Genomic DNA, 5,499 nt, shown 5'->3' with positions numbered 1-5,499 from the left:
TTTACCAAGGCCTGCCACCCACAAGTTCCCGTCAGTGGATCCATGTTGTTGGGGGAAGCTGGAAACTTGGCATGTGAGGGATGTGTTTTTAGATATGAATGTTACAAATCAGTGGCTGGAGAGATGGAAAGATCATAATGCAAAACAGTCCGAGGACAGGATAGTGACAAAAACAAACGTGGGTTTGCTGCTGTGCTCTGGGTAATGTAAATCCTCCCTGATCTTATGAAAGACTATGAACAAGTAGAAAGGCATCTTTAATCCAGATGAGCTGGGTTTGTACTAGTGTGTGTTTCCTGATGGGGCATTAACTTCTTATGTGTCAAGCTGTTCTGCAAAGATGAGGAAGGACAGAGCAACAATACTGTTGACAGTAAGTGGATGGCAGCAAGGAACTGGATTCTCTTGTGACTGGAAAAAACAAGGATCCACATTGTTTTAAAAATCTAGAAACATCACTTGTACCCCCATGGTGCCAACAACTCTGCGTGGATGACTGCAGAGACATGGAAAAATGATTACACAACAAAATGCAGAATAAAAAGAGCAATTCTGCTCTGTGTCTGTTGTGTGGCTCATATAGATGAACCGTAAACATTTTTAAGTAGCAAACATGACTTCATTGGTACATCCAGTGGATTGAGGGTCATAGCATGGGGTTAAAGTAAAGGAGTTTTGCTAAAAACCGTGGGAGAACTCTTCCTCTGGTGTGAGGCAGACTTGCTCCACCACCTGCCATTTCCTCTCTGGGTAGTGAAATGAGGACTCATCAGGAAGGGGGATTTCCAGTTGAGGACTGCAGGAAGAGCTGCTGTCTAGCCTGGGGAGTTTGGGGGCTCCCAGCCTTAATGATAGCAATACCTAGCTTTTATGTAGTGCTTTTCATCAGTAGACCTCAAAGTGCTTTACAAAGGAGGTTAGTATTGTTAGCCTTATCTGTAAAAGCTGAGGCACAGAGAGGTGAAAGGACTTACCCAAAATCACTCAGCAAACCAGTGGCAGAGCTGACGGTAAAACCTAGGTCACCTGAGTCCTGGTCCAGTGCTCTGTCCCCTGGGACACACTGCCTCCCACTTCTGTAAAGTAGAAGCAACTCGGGTTTCCCAAGTCAAGAGATGCCTAACAGTCTGTTCTAGTTGGTGATGTGTCCCTTTGCTAGCTCCCCGAGAGTAATGAGTCCTCCCTCTTTCCTCTCCCTGCCTAGGCTCTGAGGGAAGAGGGGACTGAAGACCACTGCTCCTCTCACCTTGAAGGCTTCAGCTTCCTCTCCAAGGATAAAAACAGGCACAGACAAGGATAAAAACTGCCCTAGAGCAGTAAAATGGCTCCTTTCCCCTCTGCTCTCCTGGAACTCCACAGTGAGTTGGGAAATGAAAACTGAAAAGAGACAGGCACACAGAACAACCCCATTGCCTTCAGATTATGCCTTCAGTTAACCTCACTGAATGAGGTTGCAGAGGTGTTGCTGAAGGCATGATCTGGAGACTAGGAGGTTGCATTTGAGGATGGCTGACTTGGCTTTTACAACCTCTACTGCTGGTGACATGAAATGCAGGAGCCCATCTTGATGCTCAGTCTCAAGGGCAGTTTGCAAGGCTGGCAATTTGAAAAAAACATTTTTTCACTTTCAAACTGAGCAGATTTGAGATGGAAATCGATGCATATGAAACCACACTGTCATTTTCACAGAGTAACTTTTCAGGGTAATACCACACTTCTAAAATGCAGGAAACTGCATCAGTTATCCCCAACTTTCCTCTGGGAGGGACCTCCACTGCAAACACCTAGTACATGCCTATTCTTTGTCTGGCAGAGAGCCTTCTGGGAAACAAAATCCTTTTAGTATCAAAATTCATTAAAATTTCTATTACAGAGCATCAGTATTAGACCCCCATTGTGCTAGGTACTGTACAGACACATAGAAAGACATAGTTCCTCCTCCTAAGAGTTTGCAATCCAAGAAACTCCTTTCAGATACGTTTCTTCTCTTGACCTAGTTCTCTTCTTCAAGCTGTCTCCTGTCACCACAAGAAAAGGCATGCAAAGCCTCTTCACTTCAGGGCATGGAAGCTATAATGACCACCAAAATGACTGAGTTCCCTTCTTCTTTAGGTGTACTTATACGACTAATCATAGCTGACTTTAGGAAGCAGCGTCTATCACTTGTTCTTCATCAGACCGCAAACCCTTGATGCTTGAGGTGATAAAAGAGTTGTTAACACAAATAAAGACCCTGAGCTGCTAGAGTCCTTGCATGGAGATACTCTGGATTTTATGGCTGACTTAGAACAACGCTCTTGTCCCCTAACACCCCTACTCTACTTGCGCTACATTGATGACATCTTCATCATCTGGACCCATGGAAAACAAGCCTTTGAGGAATTCCACCATGATTTCAACAATTTCCATCTCATCATCAACCTCAGCCTAGACCAACCCACACAAGCGGTCCATTTCCTGGACACTACTGTGCTAATAAGCGATGGTCACATAAACAACACCCTATACCAGAAACTTACTGACCGCTATACTTACCTACATGCCTCCAGCTTCATCCAGAACACACCACATGATCCATTGTCTACAGCCAAGCTCTAAGATACAACCGCATTTGCTCCAATCCCTCAAACAGAGACAAACATCTACAAGATCTCTATCAAGCATTCTTAAAACTACAGTACCCACCTGCTGAAGTGAAAAAACAGATTGACAGAGCCAGAAGAGTACTCAGAAGTCACCTACTACAGGACAGGCCCAACAAAGAAAATAACAGAACGCCACTAGCCGTCACCTTCAGCCCCCAACTAAAACCTCTCCAGTGCTTCATCAAAGATCTACAACCTATCCTGAAAGATGATCCCTCACTCTCACAGATCTTGGGAGACAGACCAGTCCTCGCTTACAGACAGCCCCCCAACCTGAAGCAAATACTCACCAGCAACCACACAACAAAACCACTAACCCAGGAACCTATCCTTGCAACAAAGTCCGATGCTAACTCTGTCCACATATCTATTCAAGTGACACCATCATAGGACCTAATCACATCAGCCATGCCATCAGGGGCTTGTTCACCTGCACATCTACCAATGTGATATATGCCATCATGTGCCAGCAATGCCCCTCTGCCATGAACATTGGCCAGACCGGACAGTCTCTACGCAAAAGAATAAATGAACACAAATCTGACATCAGGAATCATAACATTTAAAAAACAGTAGGAGAATACTTCAACCTCTCTGGTCACTCACTAACAGACTTAAAGAACAGAAAAGCTTCAAAACCAGACTCCAACGAGAAACTGCTGAACTTGAATTAATATGCAAACTAGATACCATTAACTTAGGCTTGAATAGAGACTGGGAATGGCTGAGTCATTACACAGATTGAATCTATTTACCCATGTTAAGTGTCCTCACACCTCTTGTCAACTGTCTGAAATGGGCCATCTTGATTATCACTACAAAAGTTTTTTTCTCCTGCTGATAATAGCTCATGTTAATTAATTAGCCTCTTAGAGTTGGTATGGCTACTTCCACCTTTTCATGTTCTGTATGTATATATATCTCCTTACTATACATCTGAAGAAGTGGGCTGTAACCCATGAAAGCTTATGCTCAAATAAATGTGTTAGTCTCTAAGGTGCCACAAGTACTCCTGTTCTTTTTGTGGATTTACAGTGTAAATGTGATCAGAATTTGGTTCCTTCTGGGCCAGATTCTCATCTGGTGTAAATTGGCATTGTTCCATTGGCGATCCTGGCCCAGGGAAACTTTGGACAGCATAATAGTAGTAACAAGTGCAAATTGCTACCAAAGGGCAGGTTTACTAAAACAATAATGGATGGGATAATATATAGCAGGACTATTGTTGACACTGCTCTAGTTGTTTATGTTCTTCCACAAGAAAATTTCAACCACTCTGAAAAGTGGAATTTGGCAAAGGGAATGCTGCTGAAGGCCTGATAAGTGATTCTGATTCTACATTGTGTTGTGAATCTCAGTACAAAAATAACAGAGTTTCTCATGGGGACATAGAGAACACAGGTGAAAATGAAACTGCTGTACGTGGGCAAGCACCAGGTTTCTTTTTGCCATCACACCTCTTGGATATAAGGTGACCATTTTTAGTGACCAACGGGATTCCATCCTAGGACACTGCTATCATATAATCTTTGGTTGCTCATTCAACAATGTCATTTTGACAATATTGTAACACAATTACCAGTTATTTTACAGTAGCAAGTGTGACACACACAAGCAGGGGCGGTTCGAGGCACCAGCTAAACAAGCAGGTGCCTAGGGCGGGAAAATGGATGGGGTAGCAAAATGCTGGGGCCTCACCTCAAGCAGCGTCCTGGGCTGGATCCTGTTCTGCTGCCGGGTGCGGCGGGGCACGGATCCGGCTAAGTGGGGAGCGTGTCCCCGCCACTCTCCCCTCAGGCAGGAGCCGGTAGCGCGGTCCTGCCCCAGCTGCAGAGGACAGGCCGCTCCTCGGCTTGTTAACGCCACTCTCCCGTGGGCAGCAGCCCCCCCCTCAGGCGGGAGCCGGTAGCACGGCCCTGCTCTGGCTGCAGAGGACGGGGGAACATGGCGCCCGGGCGGTCCGCTCCTCCTCGGCTTGTCCCCGCCTCTGCCTCCTCCTCCTCCTCCTCCTCTCTGCGCCGCTTCCTGCCAGGGGAGGGGAGAGGGGAGCGGAGCGGCAGCCCGGGCTGAGCCTAGCTCGTGCCAGGGCCAAGGCGAAGCCCAAGGATGAGCAGGGCTGGGATCCAGCAGCAGCCCCAACCCCTGGCCCTGGGAGTGGCGGTGACCGGAGATGACTCCACCTCAGGCCAGATCCGCAGCAAGGTAAGAGTCAGGGCAGGCGGGAGGGTCCCCAGGACCCCTGGGGAGCTTCTGCCTGCTGGAGCCCCAGAGGCTGCTGCCTCCCTCCCCAGCCCCTCACAGCACTCCAGTGCCTGGAGTCTCCTTCTGCCTCCCCTCCTGCAGGGGGTTAGCGACCTGGCAGAGAGGGGCAGCATCTGTCCAGCAAGCCCAGCACCTCTTCCTTGGCTCCTCCAGCCACAGAGCTCTCTCCATTGCGTGCCCCTCGGGCTCCCAGCTGGGCGGCCTCAGTGCTGGGAAAACGCCAGCAGGGCTAGGTCCAGTGTGTATCCGAGCTCGTGGGGAGCTCTCTCGCCCCAATGACTAGCGCCTTACCTACGGCAAGTACAGTAGTGCAATAGGAGTGTGACGTGAAAAATATCATGTCACGTTGTGACACGGTCACTCAAATCACGATTACGTGTGTGTACTGTGCTGCCCTATCGGCTCCATTCGTGCTAATTTCTGTTTCGCGTCGGTGCCAGTGGTTATAGGGCTAAAATGCCGGGACAAAAACGAAAATGACTTTCTGGTGCTGCTTACCGGCAACAAAGAGAGAAACGGCAAAAAGAATTAGAAAAACTATCTCAAATGCATTGAAGGTGATTATTCATCAACTGATGAAGACCGATCGAAC

This window comes from Terrapene carolina, unplaced genomic scaffold (assembly GCF_002925995.2).
Source record: "Terrapene carolina triunguis isolate 2854851 unplaced genomic scaffold, T_m_triunguis-2.0 Scaffold132, whole genome shotgun sequence".
NCBI classification, from domain to species: domain Eukaryota; kingdom Metazoa; phylum Chordata; order Testudines; family Emydidae; genus Terrapene; species Terrapene triunguis.
Note: the sequence above shows the minus strand (reverse complement) of the source record.